General features: G+C 43.3%; 1 long non-coding RNA gene and 1 pseudogene across 1 annotated transcript; one reads left to right on the top strand and one right to left on the bottom strand.

The window, feature by feature from the left end:
• Positions 1 to 377: 377 nt before the first annotated feature.
• Positions 378 to 4,809, top strand: LOC144284201 (mitochondrial pyruvate carrier 1 pseudogene; annotated as a pseudogene).
• Positions 4,810 to 4,897: 88 nt separating this feature from the next.
• On the bottom strand, positions 4,898 to 11,350 carry LOC144285084 (uncharacterized). Its single transcript, XR_013353539.1, has 2 exons — positions 11,208 to 11,350; positions 4,898 to 6,368 (listed from the first exon to the last, which is right to left on the bottom strand). It is a non-coding gene; the product is annotated as an uncharacterized LOC144285084 (long non-coding RNA).
• Between the last annotated feature and the right edge of the window lie 267 nt (positions 11,351 to 11,617).

Raw genomic sequence — 11,617 nt, 5'->3', positions numbered from 1 at the left:
TGCCCCGGCCCCTGCCAGGGGCATGGCTACCTGGGAGCTGTTTATCCTGTGAGACCCATGCTCCCTGGTGGCCCCGCTCCATCCCAGGCACAATGTGACATAAGGGAGGAACAATAACACTGGCGGTGGCCAGCTCTTCAGCCCTAGAGTCAGCTCCCGCAGTAACTCCTGCAGACCCCAGTCCGTGGGAGCCTGGATGCTGCGGGCATGGGGGGCACTGACCTGCACAGCTCGGGGGTGCCCCGCGGCAGGAGCGTCCTCGCGGTCCTGTGTCCTCCCGGCCCCCACATGTCCCAAGGGGATCGCCGGATCCTTGCTGTGTCCCCCAGCACCCTGGGGTCCGGGGCCTGTGCCTCTGGAATTGCTCTCCCAGGGCCATGCATTCCCCTCCTAGCCGAGCCGCTGCCAGAGCCGCCACCTCCGCTGTTCCGGGGCCCACTGGGTACGCGCTCCAGCCGTTGCTGGAGCTCCGTCCATGGTCTGTGGCGGCTCTCCCCATTTCCTATGTTAGTGACCCCGGGAACCTGGGGGCTCCACTGCCCATCCTGGGATCCTGCCTGAGTTCCCTGTGAGTGCCTTTCCATCCAGGAATGTTGGTCAAGTTCCTGATTCTCCCGGTCTGGGCTTTCCCGTCCTGGAGTCTCTCCTGCCTGGCCTTAGCCTGGCTCCTTGTGGAGGCTCTCTCCCATTGGAGTGTACTCATTTATTTTTCCGTGTTTCTACCTTGATAGAAGCGCAAACGCTTCTCACTTTAGCCTTCCAGCTATTCTCTCTTTAAATCAGAGGACGAATTCATCGGGTTTCAGGATGATTTGAAAGTTATCTAGGTAAGTTGATGAGGACAGGTGATTTCGGGATCCTACACTTCCCCCATCTTGTCGACAGCCATGTCTCTCATTATTTTGACTTCCTATTTTCCCATTGAATTTACACACATATTTTATTTTATCTTACTTTCATTTTACTCTTTAAAAATTTGAACTCAATCACCCATTAGAAATGACAAATACCCATCGTTTGCTTTGACGTGGTTGTAACTGGAGGGTATTATGCCGAGTGAAATAAGTCAATCGGAGAAGGACAAATATTATATGGTCTCCTTCATTTGGAGACTATAAAACATAGTGAAAGGAAATAAAGCGGAAATGAGATAAAATCAGTCTGAAAAATCAGAAAGGGAAACAGAATGAGAGACTCCAAACTCTGGGAAATGAACTAGAGGTGGTAGAAAGGGAGGTGGGCATGGCTTGGGGGTCACTGGGTGACAGGCACTGAGAAGGGCACTTGATGGGATGAGCACTGGGTGTTATTCTATATGTTGGCAAATTGAACACCAATAAAAAATAAATTTAAAAAAAATTAAAAATAAAAGATTCAGCTGTAGTGCTATCTAGGTGGCAATTCCTTGCAGGGTAGGACAAGGTTCCCCAGAGGGCTATATATCTTCTAAATCAGCTTCTAATGTATGATGCTGTTTCTCACATAGCTCACATTTACAGGTGCAGGAATCAAGGACTGGAACTGGGAGTTGTACTACTCACTATAACCCGTCATGATCTACTTGCAAAATGTTTCTTTCTTTCCCACGATTTATTATTCTGCTGGCCTAGAGGTCTCAGGTTCAAAGAGAGACACAAAAACAATCCCACTGATCTGGAAATTGAAACTGGTGCCTGGCCACTTTGAGCTCTTCAGGCCCCTGAATCAATAGGCAAGGAAGGAAGTTACTATGCTGGCTGGGTGATTAATCCCAAATACCCGGTAGAAATTGGATGAACTCCATAATGGAGGTTAAGAAGAGCATGTGTGAAAATCAGAGGATCAGTAAAGACATCTTTTAATATTACCTTCATGTTTTCATTTTCATTTCCTTCCATGTATTTTTTAATTTACACTTTAATTTCTGATTAACCCATTCATTATAAGCAGTAGGATATTCTTTAACCCCCATGTATTAGTGGTATTTCCAGTTTTTTTCTTGTGGTTGACCTTAAGTTTCATGGCATTGTGGTTGGAAACTATGCATGGTATAGTCTTCATCTTTTTGTACTTGTTCAGGTCTGATTTGTGACCTGGTATGTGATCTATTCTGGAGAATGTTTCATATGCACTCAAAAAGACTGTCTTCTGCTGCTTTAGGATGAAATGTTCTGAATATATTTGTTAAGTACAAAAAAAAAGAAAAAAGAAAAGAATAGAAACGACAAAGAGATACTACTTGCTTCAATGTGGATGGAACTGGAGGGTATAATGCTGAGGGAAAATAGTCAATCAGAGATAGGCAATCATTATATGGTCTCATTCATTTGGCATAATAAAAAATAGTGAAAGGGAATAAAGGGAAACGGAGAGAAAATGAGTGAAAATATCAGTTGATGATGACAGAATATGAGAGACTCCTAACTCTGAGCAATGAAAAAGGGGTACTGGTAAGGGAGTTTCCTGGATGGTTGGGGTGACTGGATGACATGCACTGAGGGGGGCACTTGACGTGATGACCATGGGAGATATGCTATATGTTGGCAATTCATTTAGGACCCTGAATATATCATGCCAGCCCTTTCTGGCCACCCAGGTCGCTGGGGAGAGGTCTGCTGTTAACCTACTACTTCTCCTCATAAAGTTTAGGGATCCTTTGTATCTTGTTGCTTTGAGGATCTTCTCTATCTTTGGAATTTGGAAGTTTCGTGATGAAATATCAGGGTGTTGAATGGTTTTTATTGCTTTTAGGGGAGGATCACTCCAGCTCCAGGATCTTCATGCCTGATTCCTTCCTCAAGTTAGGGAAGTTCTCTGCTATGATTTGTTCTCATACACTTTCTGGTCCTCTGTTCCTTTCGACACCCTCTGGAACCCCCTTTAAATGTAGATTTTTCCTTCTTAAGCTGTCATTTACTTCCCTTAACCTTTCCTCATGGTCTTTTGTTTTTCTCTCTTTTCCTCTGCTTCCTTCCTTGCCATCAACCTGTCTTCTATGTTACTCACTCGTTCTTCCACCTCATCAACCCTGGTCTGTAGGACCTCTAGTTTGGATTTTTAAGTGATTTAAATGATTTTTAATTTCGGCCTGATTAGATCTAAATTTTGCAGTCATGAAGTCTCTTGAGTCCTTTATGCTTTTTTCTAGAGCCACCAGTAGCTTTATAATAGTGCTTCTGAATGGGCTTTCTGACATTGAATTGTAATCCAAATTTTGTAACTCTGTGGGAGCGAGGACTGTTTCTGGTTCTTTCTTTTGAGGTAAGGTTTTCCTTCTAGTCATTTTGCTCAGTGCAGAGTTGCCAAAAACAATTTCTATTGGGGAAAGGAGAAAAAGAGAGAAGAGAAGGAAGGAAAGAAAAAAAACTTAAAAAAGAAGAGAAAAAAGAGAAAAAAGTAAAAAAAGAGAAGAAAAGAGAAAAACAAAAATATGGGGGGGAGGAACAAACAGAAATCAAAAAACAAAAAACAAAAAAAAAATAAGGGGAGTACACTCTGATTCTGTATACTGTAAATTCCTCGACTTCCACTGGAACTTTCCAGCACTGGTTGATCAATAATTTTTTTTTTCCTGTCTGTCTAGCTGGTCTTCTGGGGTAGGGGCTTGCTGTTCTGATTTTCAGGTGTTAGCACTTTGGGGAGCTGCTCAGCCCCCTGCCTTGTTCAGGGCTCAGTGAAAGATGTTTAACCTGTTTATACAGTGAGGACACTATGAGGCTTATTGGGGTTTTTTTATCCTGTGAGGCCCCAGTAGGAACAACAACAGTGGCGGCGGCCAGCTCTAGAGCCCTGGAATCAGCTCCTGCAGTAACTACGGAGCTCTCAGTCTGCAGGGGCCTGGATGCTCTGGGGGAGGGGCCGCTGATCTGCTCAACTTGGGGCAGGAGTGTCCTTGCTGTCCTGTCCCTCCTGGCCTCTGCCTGTCCCCGGGGGAGCGCCGGATCCTGGACTGTGTCCGCAGGCACCCTGTGCTCCCGGCCTGCGCTGTTGGATTCGCGCTCCCAGCTGCGCAGCCCCTTCTGCGTGGAGCCTCTGCTGTAGCCGCATCTGAGCTGCTCCTGGGGGCTGTGGAGACCCCCCGCTGCTCAAGCTGCCTCCGAGCTGCTCCCTTGGACGAGCAGCCCCCTGCCCCAGGTGCCTCCACCTGAGCTGCCTCTGAGTTGTTCACGGGTCCAGCCAGGCACGCTGCAGCCCTTTAGGGAGCTCAGCCGTGGGGTGTGGTGTGCTCTCCCTGGGGCGCAGGTGGTCTGTTAGTGTCCCTGGGAGTCTGAGGTCATCCCTGCCCTCCTGGGATCCTGCTCTAACTCCCTGAGAGCGCCTTCCTGTCCGGGAAGAATGGTGAAACTCCTGCTTCTCCAGGCTGGGCTCTCCTGTCCTGGGGACACTTTTCCAGAGTGGCTGCACCAGTTTGCACTCTCACCAACAATGCAAGAGGGTTCCCCTTTCTCCACATCCTCGCCAACATTTCTTGTTGGTGGCAGACTATGTCCGGAGCAAGGACTTTTGGGACTGCCTCATGAGTACGCATTTCTGGGGCCCTGTAGCCAACTGGGGTCTTCCCATTGCTGCCATCAATGACATGAAAAAGTCTCCAGAGATTATCAGTGGGCGGATGACATTTGCCCTCTGTTGTTACTCCTTGACATTCATGAGATTTGCCTACAAGGTCCAGCCTTGAACCTGGCTTCTGTTTGCATGCCATGCCACAAATGAAGTAGCCCAGCTCATTCAGGGAGGACGCCTTATCAAACATGAGATGAGTAAAAAGGCATCAGCATAACAGTGGAAAATGGGCAACCAGGTGTTTGAAGGGACAGCGTCTGCGCTGCTGCTGAGTCACAGATTCCATCCTCAGAATAGTCTTTCTAAGGAAAATAACCTGAATGCTATTTTTACTAACCAATTTTTCTAGAAATAGCTGAGAGTCCCTAAGCCAACTCTCTGCTGCCTTACACATACCAAGTATTTTACTTCTCTTCATAAAGAGTAGCTCAAAATATGCAATCAATTTAATAATTCCCAATGATGGTTTTATCTGCAGTAATATGTATATTACTTGCTAGAATTTACTTAATAAAAAATTGGATAAAAATTGTAATTATTAGCACTTAAATACTCAGAATCTTTAACTCTTTAATGACCATGAGACCACCGACAGCTGGCCATACTTACATTGTCATCGCCAGTTTTTTTTAACCATTTAACTTTCTTTACTGAAAACCAATATTCAAGAAAGATGAACCCTCAATGCATCCTCTTATACTGACCAACGTAACTAAGTACAAATGAAGTCAATGGTGTACTCTGTTAGCATGCTGTGCTGTGTGTCAAGAAAACAAGCCCTCCCCCGCCCGAGCTCTGGCCCCCTGGCAAACACAGATAAATGATTGTGCACTGCGCTACGATACCGTTAGGTGAGAGCTTTGGTTCATGCAGTCGGCTGCCAGAGGTCGCACTGAAACCCTGGAGCCCCAGCACCCACAGTCACCGGCGGCCAGCGCGTGGCGTCAGCCGTGCTCCTTCCACAACACCAGATGAATACTGTGGTCGGGCATGCTGATGGCGAAGACCAGGCCCTTGTCATTGTGCCCATCCAGTCCATTGAGCCAGGACGCTTCGCCGCCAGGAAGCTCGAGCCTCTCTTTGATTTCCAGTACTCTGGCAGGGGCCAGCGGCCTTGTTCATTTTAGCCATTCTGACAGATGTGAGATGGTATCTCATTGTGGGTTTTGTTTAGTTTTGTATTTTCCTGATAATGAGTGATGTGGAGCATTTTTTATCATGTGTCTGTTCTCCACGTGTAGGATTTTTTGGAGAAATGTCTGTTCATGTCTTCCACCCATTCCTTCGCTGGATACTTGTTTTGAGTGTAGACTTCCATAGTTCTTTATAGATCTTAGATACTAGCCTTTTGTCTCATATGTCATTTGCAAATGCCTTCTCCCATTTTGTAGGTTGCTTCTTAGTTTTATGGACTTTTTCCTTTGCTTTTGAACTTGATGAAGTCCCAGTAGTTCAGTTTTTCTCTTGTTTCCCTTGCTTTTATAGACATGTCTTGCATAAGTCGCTATGGCCAAGATCAAAGAAGTTGTTGCCTGTGTTTTTCTCTAGGATTGTGATGGATTGCTATTTAACCTTTAGGTCTTTCATCCATTTTGAGTTTATCTTTGTGTGTGGTGTAAGAGAATGGTTCAGTTGAGTTCTTCTGCATGTGGCTGTCCAATTTGTTGAAGAGATTGTACTTTTTCCAGCGGATATTCTTTTCTGCTTTGTCGAAGATTAGTTGACCATAGAGTTGAGGGTCCATTTCTGAGTTCTCTAGTCCATTCCTTGATCAATGTGTCTGTTTTTGTGCCAGTATGATAACATTTTGATGATGACAGCTTTGTCTATGACATACAGAAAAAACCTTAGACAAAATACAACCTGAAATCCAGACATTGTGATATAACCTGCTTTTGATTTCTTTTTCAACATTCCTATGGCTAATTGGGGTCTTTTCCAGTTCCATGCAAATCCTAGAGTTATTTATTTATGTTCTGTGAAAAATGTCAAGGGTATTTTGATAGGGACTACTTTGAAAGGGTACATTGCTTGGGTATCATGGACATTTTCACAATATTGATTCTTCAAATCTTTGAACATGCAGTGTTAATATATGTCTTTGCTCTTCCACAATTTCTTTCATAGGTATTCTGTAGTTTTTAGTTACAGATCCTTTACCTCTTTCATTATGTTTATTCCTAGGTATTTTATGTTTTATGGTGCAATTTTAAGTAGGATCAACCCTAAATTTCCCTTTTTTCAATATTTGTAGACAATCAGTTATAACTGATTTCTCTGCATTGATTTTTCATCCTGCCACATTGCTGAATTACAGTATGAGTCCTAGCAAAGTTGCAAACTCTTGGGATTTCCACATAAAGTATCATGTCATCTGAGAAAAGTGTGATTGTGACTTCACTCAGGCTCACATTGTGGCCTGGTTCAGGTGGCCAATCACCATGCAGTTCAGGTGGCCAATGTCAGACGGCTTTCTTAGTGACCCTCTTGATATCGTTGCCTGGAATCCATGCTTAAACGGAAAACAGAGGAGGTGGAGGCAAGATGGTGGAAGAGTAGGGTCCCCAAATTACCTGTCCATTCCCAATTACCCAATAAATTTCAAATCATCCTGAATACCTAGGAATTCAGCCTGAGATTTAAGGAGAGAGCAGCTGGAATGCTACAGTGAGAGAAGAGTTCACGCTTCTATCAAGTATAACATTTTTGGCCACTCTGCACTGAGCAAAATGACTAGAAGAAAAACCTTACATCAAAGGAAAGAATCAGAAACAGTCCCTCTCCCACAGAGTTACAAAATTTGGGTTACAATTCAATGTCAGAAAGCCAATTCAGAAGCACAAGTATAAAGCTACTGGTGGCTCTAGAAAAAAGCAAAAAGGATTCAAGAGACTTCGTGACTGCAGAATTTAGATCTAATCAGGCCGAAATTAAAAATCACTTAAATGAGTTGCAATCCATACTAGAGGTCCTAACGATGAGGGTTAATGAGGTAAAAGAACGAGTGAGTAACATAGAAGACAAGGCAAGGAGGGAAACTGAGGAAAAAAGACACAAACGACTAAAAGATCATGAGGATATCTTAAGGGAAATAAATGACAGCCTCAGAAGGAAAAAAATCTATGTTTACCTGGGGTTCCCGAGGGTGCCAAAAGGGACAGAGGTCCAGAATACGTATTTCAACAAATCAGAGCTGAAAGCATCCCTAATTTGGGGAGGGAAACAGGCATTCAGATCCAGAAATAGAGAAACCCCCCTTAAAATCAATAAAAACGACTCAACACCTCGACGTTTAATAGTGAAACTTGCAAATTCCAAAGATAAAGAGAAGATCTTTAAAGCAGCAAGAAAAAAAAAAATAAAGCAGCAAGAGACAAGAAACTTGTAACTTTTATGGGGAGAAGTATTAGCACAACAGCAGACCTCTCCACAGAGACCTGGCAGGCTACGAACGGCTGGCAGGATATATTCAGGGTACTAAATGAGAAGAACATGCAGCCAAGAATACTGTATCCAGCAAGGCTCTCATTCAGAACAGAAGGAGAGATAAAGAGCTTCCAAGATAGGCAGAAACCGAAAGACTATGTGATCATGAAGCCAGCTCTGCAAGAAACACTAAGGAGGAGTATGTAATAGAGGAAGTCCAGGGGAACAATCCACAACAGGGACTGAACAGGTATCATTGATGACACTAAATACATATCTTTAAGTTGTAGCTCTGCATGTGAATGGGCCTAACGACCTCAGCAAAAGGTGCAGCTGCAGTTACAGACTGGATAAAAGAGGAAAACCCACCTATGTGCTGTATACAAGAGACTCATTTTACACATAAGGACACCTACAGCCTGAAAATAAAAGGTTGGAGAACTGCGTACCATTCCAATGGTCCTCAAAAGAAACAGGCGTAGCCATTCTTAGATCAGATAAACTAAAGTTTATCCCAAACCCTGTAATAAGAGATGAAGAGGGACACTATATCATACTTAAAGGATCTATCCAACAAGATGACCTAACAATCATCAATATGCATGCCCCGAATGCGGGAGCTGCCAAGTATAGCAATTAATAACCAAAGTTAAGACATGCTTAGATAATAATACACATATACGTGGTGACTTGAAAGTAGCACTTTCTACAATCGACAGGATTTCTAAGCACAACATCTCCAAAGAAACAAGAGCTTTAAATGATACACTGGACCAGATGGATTTCGCAGATATTGACAGAACTTTCTATGCAAACACAATTGTATACACATTCTTCTCAAGTGGACATGGAACTTTCTCCAGATTAGACAACATACTGGGACACTAATCAGGTCTTAACCGACACCCAAAGTTTGGGATCGTCCCCTGCATATTTTCAGACCATAATGCTTTGAAATTAGAACTAAATCACAAGAAGTAGTTTAGAAGGATTTTAATCACATGAAGGTTAAGAAACATCCTGCTAAAAGATGAAAAGGTCAAGCAAGAAATTAGAGAGGAATTATAAAGTTTCATGGAAAATAATGAGAATGAATATACAACCGTTCAAAATCTTTGGGATACACAACAAGCAGTCCTGAGGGAGAAATACATCACAATACAAGTATCCATCCAAAAACTGGAAAGAACTGAAATACAAAAGCGAACCTTGCACCTAAAGGAGCTGGAGAAAAAACAGCAAATAGATCCTATACCCAGCAGAAGAAGAGTATAATATAGATTCGAGCAGAACTCAATAAAGTAGAGTCCAGAATAACTGTGGAATGGATCAACAAAGTCAGGAGTTGGTTCTTTGAAAGAATTAATGATATAGATAAACCATTAGCTAACCTTATTAAAAAGAAGAGAGAGAGGACTCACTAAAATCATGAATGAGAAAGGAGAGATCACCACCAACATCACAAATGATGTTAAAAACTTATGAGCAAAAAAAAAAAAAAAAAAGTCTGGAAAACCACACACTACCAAAACTGCAACAGGAAGATGTGGTTTATGTATGCAATGGATAGTACTCAGCCATTAGAAACAACAAATACCCACCATGTGCTTCAATGTGGATGGAACCAGAGGGTATTTTGCTGAGTGAAATAAGTCAATCAGAGAAGGACAAACATTATATGGTCTCATTCATTTGGGGAATATAAAAAATAGTGGAAGGGAATAAAGGGAAAATGAGAAAAAATAAGTGGGAAATATCAGAAAGGGAGAATAAGAAAGACTCCTAACTCCAGGAAACGAACTAGGGGTGGTGGAAGGGGACATGTGCAGGGGGTGGGGGTGACTGGGTGACGGGCACTGAGGTGGGCACTGATGAAATAGGCACTGGGTGCTATTCTATATGTTGGCAAATTGAAATAATGAATGAGAAAGGGGAGATCACTATCAACATCAAGGAAATACAAACAATTTAAAAACATATTATGAACAATTATACACCAATAAATTAGACAATCTATTAGAAATGGACACATTTCTGGAAAGCCACAAACTATCAAAACTGGAACAGGAAGAAATAAAAAACCTGAAGAGGCCAATAACCAGAAAAGAAATTGAAGGAGTCATAAAAAAACCCCCAAGACACAAAAGTCCAGGGCCAGATGGCTTCCCAGGGGAATTCTATCAAACGTTTAAAGAAGAAAACATACCTATTCTACTAAAGCTGTTTGGAAAGATAGAAAGAGATGGAGTACTTCCAACTTCGTTCTATGAGTCCAGCATCACCTTAATTCCAAAACCAGACAAAGACCCCACCAAAAAGAATGACAGACCAATATCCCTAATGAACGAGGATGCAAAAATTCTCCACAAGATATTAGCCAATAGGATACTAAAATACATTAAGAAGACTATTCACCATGACGAAGTAGGATTTTTCCCCGGGACACAAGGCTGGTTCAACACTTGTAAAACAATCAATGTGATTCATCATATCAGCAAGGGAAAAACCAAGAACCATATGATCCTCTCATTAGATGCAGAGAGAGCATTTGACAAAATACAGCATCCATTCCTGATCAAAACTCTTCAGAGCATAGGGATAGAGGGAACATTCCTCAACATCTTAAAAGTCATCTTTGAAAAGCCCACAGCAAATATCATTCTCAATGGGGAAGCACTGGGAGCCTTTCCCCTAAGATCAGGAACAAGACAGGGATGTCCACTCTCACCACAGCTATTCAACAGAGTACTAGAAGTCCTAGCCTCAGCAATCAGACAACAAAAAGAAATAAAAGGCATTCAGATTGGCAAAGAAGAAGTCACACTCTCCCTCTTCACCAATGACATGATACTCTAGATGGAAAACCCAAAAGACTCCACCCCAAGATTGGTAGAACTCATACAGCAGTGTGGCAGGATACAAAATCAGTGCCCAGAATTTGGTGGGGACAGGTAATTTTGGGATTCTACTCTTCTGCCATCTTGCAGACAGCCTTGTCTCTCAGTCTTTTGATTACCTTATTCCCTTTCTATTTACGCAAATATTTTATTTTATATTATTTTTGTTTTACTTTTTAAAAATTTGAATTCAATCTGCCAGCATATCATACACCAATAGTTTCAGATGTAGGATCATTTTGTCCCTACTGAGCTGGGGCAGGCAGCTCCTGGTCTGAGGGCCCGTGTTCCAATGCCCCCACCATGTCCAGTGATGTGGTGGCTCCTTCTCCCAGGACTTACTTGTTTCATGAAATCCCCTCTCTGCCGGGTGCCTGGAGGCACTGCAGACATTGTACACATGGGGGTGGACTGGAGGAAGACACTGCAGTCATTGTACACATGGGGGTGGACCAGAGGTGTAGGGCACTCATGTCTCCTGTGCTGAGCTGCTTTGGAGAACTCCAGAGAAGCAGGGAGTGCCCTGGGCTCCCGCAGGACATGGACTCGCAGCTTTCCTGTGTTGAGCCCTGGGTTGACCCCAGAGGTGTCGGAGAGATTTTTCCCCTCTGTCTGAGTATCCAGGGTACCGATTCACAGTGTCCCGCTCCCAGAGGCTACATGGGAATATGTCCGTGAGCAGCCAGGCCAACCTCACAGTGGGATATGGGACCAGGAGTCGCCTGCTGTGGGTTCGTGGACTCTCTGGACCG

The sequence above is a fragment of the Canis aureus genome, chromosome 15 (assembly GCF_053574225.1).
Source record: "Canis aureus isolate CA01 chromosome 15, VMU_Caureus_v.1.0, whole genome shotgun sequence".
In the NCBI taxonomy this organism is placed as follows: Eukaryota; Metazoa; Chordata; class Mammalia; order Carnivora; family Canidae; genus Canis; species Canis aureus.
This window is presented reverse-complemented; position numbering and strand designations above follow the sequence as displayed.